Raw genomic sequence first — 8,770 nt, 5'->3', positions numbered from 1 at the left:
TTGCTGAGCGTCTCGGATGCGGGTAGAGAGATCTGCGTGAATGGTCAACCTTAGAGCCTTGACTCGCAGCGTTTTTATTCGCTCCTTCCTACTTAGCGCGTCTGCCACCACATTCGCCTTTCCAGGGTGGTACTTAATTTCACAATCATAATCATTCAACAACTCCACCCATCTTCGTTGCCTCATGTTTAAATCCTTTTGATCAAATATATGTTGAAGGCTCTTGTGATCCGTAAAAAATTATACACTTTGTACCATAGAGGTAATGGCGCCAAATTTTTAGCGCGAAGACAACCGCTCCAAGTTCCAGATCATGCGTTGTGTAAGTTCTTTTCATTGGTCTTGAGTTGGCGCGAGCATACGCTATGACTTTGTCTCGCTGCATAAGGACACATCCAAGTCCCTGATGTGAAGCGTCGCAGTAAACGACGATGTCATCCGTCCCCTCGGGCAGAGACAAAATTGGCGCACTACATAACTTCTGTTTCAACATTTGAAATGCTGTTTCCTGATTTTCGCCCCAAACAAACTTCTTGTCTTTCTGAGTTAGCGCGGTCAGTGGTAGAGCTATCTTGGAGAAGTTCTCAATGAAGCGTCGATAGTAGCCAGCTAGTCCTAGGAATTGCCTCACTCAGTCGGGGTTTTTGGCGCTTCCCAGTTTTCGATGGCCTTGACTTTGGAAGGATCAACGTGTATTCCTTTCTCGTTTACAACGTGACCGAGAAAGTGAACTTCTCTAAGCCAAAACTCGCACTTGGAAAACTTCGCATACAACTTTTCTTTCCTTAACAATTCCAAAATCAATCTCAGGTGTTGCTCATGCTCGGCCTTGGTCCGAGAATAATCAGAATATCATCTATAAAACACAATCACAAACTTGTCCAAGTATGGTTTGCACACGCGGTTCATCAGATCCATGAATACAGCCGGCGCATTAGTTAGCCCGAAAGGCATCACTAAGAACTCATAATGGCCGTATCTAGTTCGGAAGGCTGTTTTCGGCACATCTTCCTCATGGACCCTAAGTTGGTGGTATCCGGACCGTAGATCTATCTTCGAATAATAACTAGATCCTTGCAACTGGTCAAATAGGTCGTCAATCCTCGGTAAGGGGTACCGATTTTTGACTGTCAGCTTATTCAGCTCCCTGTAGTCAATACACATTCTGAACGAACCATCATTCTTCTTAACAACAGTACTGGAGCTTCCCAAGGTGAAAAGCTTGGGCGTATGAAACCCTTATCCAATAGTTCCTGTAACTGATTGGATAGCTCTTGCATCTCAGATGGAGCTAATCGATAAGGCGCTCGAGCTACTGGCGCAGCTCCTGGGACTAAATCAATACGAAATTCTACTTGTCGCGGCTGCGGCAATCCGGGCAAATCTTCAGGAAAAACTTCTGGAAATTCGCGCACTACTGGTAAGTCTTCAATTCTTCGCTCATCTCCTTTCTTCTCTACGACATGCGCCAGAAGGCGTAGCACCCTTTCCTTAGGCACTTACGCGCCTTTAGGCACGAAATTAGTTTCGTCGCAACTCCCCTTCTTTCCCCTTGAATCACCAAGGTTTCTCCGTTCAACAGTGGACCCGAACCTGCTTCTCATGGCAAATAACTTCCGCGTGGTTCTCGACTAACCAATCCATACCTATCACAATGTCAAAACTTCCCAAGTCTATTGGCAACAAGGTTAATGTTGAACCCGTGACCTCCCATGACTAATACACGTTGCCTCAGTTCTTTCGTTCTGCGCATAACTGCCTACCATTGGCTAGTTTCTATAGTATAAGGCGTGTCTAGCCTACTGGTTGCTAGGCCTAGGGAGTTTTTAAACTCAGCAGATATAAAACTTAGGTCAGCGCCAGTATCAAATAAGACAGATGCAAAATGGCCGTTAAGCAAAAACGTACCGGTTACCACATTCGGCTCTTCTTTAGCTTCGCCTGCGCCGATCACAAAAGCTCTCCCGCGAGCTTGGTTTCCCTTTTGCGGGCAATCCCGACTAAAATGCCCTGGCTTCCCGCATGCGTAGCAGTTGTCGCTCGCTCCAGCTTCTCTGACACGGCAATTCATCGTCTTGTGCCCTGGTCTGCCACATTTGGCGCACGTGACGCTCGCGCATTCACCCTCGTGGTGAAACTTGCATTTGTTGCACCATGGGTAAGGCCCGCTGTATCCTTTCCTTGATGGCTCCGTGGCTTGGATCGCGTAAACCCTTGCGCTTTCCTGCTTCTTGAATGGTGGCTGCTTGGAGTCGGACCCTCGGTGGTGAGAGTTCCATTTCCTCTTGGAGTCAGAGGTTCGCTGCTCGTTTCCGCGGGTAGTCAACATACCCGCACGGACCGTATCCCTTGTAAGGGTGATGGCCCGCGCTACCGCCTCATCAAAGGTTGGAGGCGCTGCGGCGTTGAGCGGAACCCTAACAACAGGAGGTAACCCAAAGATATACCTCTCGATCTTCTTTTCCTCCGTGTTTGCCATGTCTGGTACCAACTGGCAAAGCTCGTTGAACCGGTTGTTGTAGGCGTCGATATCCGTTCCTACCATTGTGTGGTTCCAGAATTCCTGCTGCAGACTCTGGATTTCTGCGCGAGAGCAGAACTTTCTCATCATCATTTCCTTCAGTTCTTCCCAGGTCTTGTGAAGAGCAACTTCTCGCCCCAAAGTCTTCACTTGAAGTTTCCACCAAGACGAAGCTGCTTCTTGGAACATGCATGTCGCGTAAAGAACCTTCTGGTTCTCACTACATCTGCTAATGGAGAGAACTGTCTCCATCTTGTCAATCCAGTTGTAGAGCCCAATGGCCCCTTCGGTACCCTTGAATGGCCAAGGCCTACAGGCCATAAATGTCTTATAGGAGCACCCTTTGTCCAAGGCTCCTGAATCGGGTTCTGGGGTCTCGTTCTGACGACCCTGACTTGATTCGGCCTTGCTGGCCTCATGTGTTGCGATTGCTTGCGCGATTATTTCCGCGAGTTCCTCGGGTGTCATGGTAATTCCCTTGGCTTTAGTTGGAGGCATTCTCGCTTTAAAAGAGAATGAAAATATATCAAACTTAGCGCATGTACTCTGAGCACATAATGTTCTTTATCTTTATTCACTAGACACTGTGTGACCCGTGTTCCTAAGTGTGTGTATAGTTTCTTTTGAAAATATTTTCTTCGAAAAATATTTCATGCGATTCCCCAACGGTTATAGTCTAGGTTAAAACTTCTTTTCCTAGTTCGCTATAACCAGTGCTCTGATACCAATCTGTCACACCCGGCCCTGAGCGGCGGAAACAGCCGGGCGCGCGCGAGTGGGGATTGATAATTAAGCACGGGCCATTGCAAACATTCAAAGTAAGATTTCATTGCGCATGAAATGTTTAATACAAATACATTACATTGTTTAAAAATTACATAAAAACATCCAAGTATAAAAACTGTTGAAGATTTCCACGCCATATCCCCTTGCGCGGCGGGAACAACCACGCGCATCGAAGGGATAGAACTAAAATCTTCCAAAAAGCTAGTTTTAGATGTTCAGCGTGAGGTGCTCTAAGTGTGACTCCATGCGCTACTTAGTTATCTCCTGAAAGACACGTAAAACATTTGAATCAGTATAAACTGAGTGAGTTCACAAGTTTTAGTAACTTGATAAATCGTATTGCATCATAATCTTGATACAAATCATTCTGAAACATAATTCTGATAGCATCATTAAAACACATGCTTGGTAAAACATAGTTCTATCAACATATTCTGATAAAATCGTTCCGCGGGTTACGCGCGAACATTTCTGGGAACTGTGCTCGTCTGTGTAAGTGGCGCTGCCACTACGAGCAAAACAAGTAATACTGTCCCGCGGGTTACGCGCGGACACTTCTGAAAAATCGTGCTCGTCTGTGTAAGTGGCGCTGCCACTACGAGCGAATAATACCGTCCCGCGGGTTACGCGCTGACGTTGTGCCGGAAAACAAGGCGCTCGTCTGCGTAAGAGGAGCGACCTCTACGAGCGGGCTCAAACCCATAGTACTGCCCCATGACCATACTAGGCACTCTTCTGTGTAAGAGGTGCGACCCCTACGAGTGGGCGGATCAAACCAGCAGTCCCTACCCTTAGAGTTCCAATGGTAAAGTGATCACTTACTCGAATTCTGGCGCACATACATCGTAAACCAAAGATAACCGTTTGCATTGCTCATCATGAAACATAATTTAAACATAATCGTTTACATAACTTGTAAGTATACCATGATAAATCGTAATTTAAGTACGTGTCCCTCGCCCCGAAAACAGTTTAAAAATAGTGAAAACAGTGAGAATGGGGCTGTGAGACTCACCTGTGGTTCTTGTTAAGGGATTAATCGAGATTCGGGTTTTCTTGGTGTTGGCCTCGGAATCGAAGGTCTAGAATACGATTAAATAACAAGTATATATATTAAGATCAAGAATTAGGAGAATATAAGGGTTGGAAAGCAGGTCTCAAGGTTATATTCTAGGCTTACCTGGTAACAGGATTGGAAACGAAAACAACGGATGCTTGGGAGATGATTAGTGCAGGTTGCAGTTCTTAAGAGAGAAGTTTGAAGTGTGTTTTGGGTGATAATTTAGGTTACATGTTTATAGGCAAATTCAAGGGAACACAATCCCTTGCTTTAGGGGATTGTAATCTCTTCATATCTAGGTGTAGTGATGATAAAGTATGGAAATTATTATTATTTATTTAAAAGTGGAGTAGTGGATAAAAGATTTTGATTTGATTTGGTCAGGACATGCAGGTCTGGGGTTGGTGAGAATAGGGTGGCTGACAGTTGACTTTTCATGTTACAGTGTGCTTTTTCAGGAACTTTTGTCAGTGTATAGTAAAAAGTGAAAAATCTCTGAAACACGCTACTGTTTCCTTTTGGGCGGGAGTAATCTCCCTACGTCTGGAGAATAGACTGTGTTCTGTGCGTATCGCTTTGTGCGCATAGCTTTCTGCGTGAAGGACATTTCTTTGCTGCGGGTAGGCACGTGACCTTCTCGCAGTTAGGGACATTGAGTTTCATTTGTAGATTCTCCAGGTGGCCTTGGTATTTCAACATAGTGATCAGTTATGTTGAAGTCAATTCCATCTTGGAGCTTCAGACAAACTAGCTCTCAATGTTCCCGCCATGCGGGGAGGTTAGTTTCCCTTCCGCACGCGCATAAACGATTTAGGATGCACCCGCCTTAGCATCATGCGGGATGGTCAACTCATTAGACAACATAACGTTAAGGTACATGAAAACATAAAGCCAAAACATTCGCGTATGGCGCATATAACATATGCCCACGCTGGTTCTTAACATGGCGTGCTCGCGCAGGGCGCACATAACAAATGCACGCGCATAACATAATTACCTAATATTTAGGTTGATTACTTGGTTTAAGGGATTGGGAATTTACCGGGTGTCACAAGAGAAGAGAGAAATAGATGAGAGAGAATGTTTCGTGTTCAGTTTTCTTTTCTGGATGAATTATGTGAAAATGAAAACGGTTTGTTAGTCGATGGACATTTTGGCTTTGACCAGTCAAATGGACATTTTAATCATTTCTCACTTTTTAGCCACTTCTTTGAGAAGTATATAACATGGCAATATAAAAAAGACAAAATGGCAAAACTCGTTCTTTATGTTTGTATCAATTTTCAGTGGTCGTCCTTTACAAAGTTGAAAGCCAGAAAACATCCTTTATGTTTAAAAACCCTATCACGTTATGTCCTTTGGCTCTAACCTGGTTAATTTTTGTCGTTAAATCTGGTCATGTGCAAGTCACATAAAAGTAATTTTGTAATTTTGCTTGTTTAATAATTAAAAATAAAGAATAGATATAATTAAAACATAAAATTAAAACACACACTCTCTCTACAATCATTCACCTGGTATCTTCCCCTCTCTCATCTTTCTCTCTTTACATCACTACAATACACCATATCACCACCACACAACCGCCGTCATCTCCGATGATTCCACCGCTATCTCCGGTTACTCCACCACCGCCACCATCTCTGAGAGACTCCACTACCATCATCGTCAGTGACTCATCCTGCAAATCAAGAACATTATTAGTTTCACCATAAAACCCACTATCTTCAACCTCTTCAACAAACTCCACCCTATCTGGCAATGTAAACCCTAATCCGACCACCAGTTTCAAAATCACATCACAAAATAGAGAGGGAAAAGTGGAGAAGTAACTCGTGTTATCCCTAGGGGAGTTTCCGGCGTAATTGCGGCAACAGTTACAGCATTTCCGGTTCACCCACACTGGTCAAATATGTGATTTCCGTTCACTTACACCAAACCGCCACCACACAACCATGATGAAATATTTAGATGCAAGTTGTTTCATATCTGCACAACATAGCTCAATTCCAACATAAATCCTAACTGTGATTCCGTAGTGGAATAACATATAGAGAATCAAGGGGAGGAGAGAGGCGGATGTGTGACGGTCGGCGGCGACGAAGGATGACGTGTTGCCGGAAGCCCCCAACATCTTCATCTCATTCCCTCAAAAATCCGTCATCAGAGGATAACGTGTTTCAGATCGGGTTTGGGGAACCTCCGTGTAGGTGGTTGCAGGTGTGGTGATGGTTCGGTTTTGTAGAGAAAGAGGGATTAGAGAGAGAAGAGAAATGTGATGGTGGCAGTTTTTAATTAAAAACAAATATGCAAAATACCCTCATGTGACTTGCACATGACCAGATTCAACGACAAAATTAAAGAACGTGATAAGGTTTTTAAACATAATGGATGTTTTCTGGCATTCATCTTTGTAAAGGACGACCACCGAAAATTTATGCATACATAAATGACGAGTTTTGCCATTTTGTCTATAAAGAATCTAGTACTCAACCATAATCACATTTACAGCATATAACATATTGAAAAAATAATGCAGTTTACTATAAAAAGTTAACAAAATCCAAAGGGTATAACCGTAATAAGTTGTACCCCATGAAAGACAAGTGGTTTTTTTCATGAGACTTAAAACCCATAAAAGAGTACTAGGACCAAACCAAAAGCTCTCTCAACTATATATACATCATCAGGTAACCAACCCATTCACCTCAACCGAGTTCGTTTTCACTTAAAACAGACCTTCACTTCTCTACTTGTTTTTTGAGCTCGGCCCGCCCTCAGTAGCACCATTGAACTTCCCATTGCCTGAGATACAATGTGGTCACAATAAAAATTCAAATATTTGAATATAAGCGATTTAGGAGGATTGTATGCATTTAAATCTTTCTTTTAATTGGCCCGTTTGAGATCATACATAAATCGAATCAACCAACTCAAAAGTATACGGTCAAATCGAGTAAGATGTGAAATAGGAAAAGTCAAACCTTGTTGAACAAAACATCTTTGTTGTTTATATGCATGATGTCGTCCTTGAGAGTGCACCTCCATCTGCTCTTGGCTCGAGTCACCTGCTCAGTTACGATAATTAAAATTTAGAACATAATTATGAAACATATAATGCATATACACACAAACATATGTATGTATGTATGTATGTATGTATGTGTGTGTGTGTGTGAGAGTGTGTGTGTGTGTGTTTGGCCACAAATGATATAATATACACACAAACAATAGCATGCTCACTTCAGCAACTGTTAAGGTGATGGTGACTAGATATCGACACTAACCTTATGATGAAAGTGCGAAGACAGGCAAATGTCTTCTGTATATGTATATAGAAGGGTTGAGTCGTTTAATATGACATGAAAATTGGGCCAACGGAGAAAATTAACAACATAAGCGAACACTTTCAGAGATAAAGAAAGCGTTGGGTTAAAATTATAACAAAGAACTGATATAAGTCTATTATACTCGTTATAAATAACGAGCACAAGGTACTGGGGGACTTGAAGAGATTAACATTGAGATAGGCTCTTCGGGTGATAAGAGAAACATGACTAATAGCAAAGCGTGGGCTCAAAGTAAAGGTGGCTAAAGAAAGGAAGCCCAAAAGAGAGTAACCAAAAGACCTTCAAAGATACTAAACGGAATCAAAGGTTCTAGAAGGATTAAGGATTTGTTCAACCAATCTAAACAAGTGGTAATGTCAACCCAAAAGAAAGGATTAGAACAACACATGTGTCAAGCCATGTTACTGGAATGGATGAGGCCTGAGTCAAAGAGAACAATGGCATAGGAGAAAGCTCACAGGTCAAGAACCAAATGTAATACCTCTATGGATATTCGTTTTGTATCAAAGAAGCCCCCGGGCTATATAAAACCAGAGATCTTTCATTTGTATTCACTAAATTCCCACATGAAAGAATAAATATTCACAACCATTTAGTCAATCGGAGGTTAATGTGGATCACACAAGAGGCTACAACATAGATAGAATAGAGACTTGTTGTGAGCCCATTATACTCGTCATATATAAGAAGCATAATGAACTGGGGAGACTTGAGAATATGAACTCTTTGGTACAAATTCAATGTAAATGTGTCTAACAAGACGAAATTAAAAAAAGCTCAAATCTCAAGAAAAAGAAAATATGGACTGACCAGAGAAGAAACATTATTAAACAGTCTTGGTGGACTGTTTTTTAAAAAGTGGATTTAGTTAAAAATATGGTCGGAACAGACGAGATTGTTAAAAATTTCGTTTGATGTGTCAGAACCTTTACACGTGTCAACTTTTGAGTGGATTACAAATCTCGTCGTTTATTTTCCCAAAGCTTTTGATCAGTACATATTTTATGAGTTACTTTGGGAATGTGGACCCATTTAGGATCTTTTTTTTTTCTC

This window comes from Bidens hawaiensis, unplaced genomic scaffold (assembly GCF_021521415.1).
Source record: "Bidens hawaiensis isolate Kalapana, Puna unplaced genomic scaffold, B.hawaiensis_p1.1 tig00077439_1, whole genome shotgun sequence".
NCBI lineage: Eukaryota > Viridiplantae > Streptophyta > Magnoliopsida > Asterales > Asteraceae > Bidens > Bidens hawaiensis.
The sequence above is the reverse complement of the archived record's forward strand: the minus strand, read 5'-3'. Positions refer to the sequence as shown.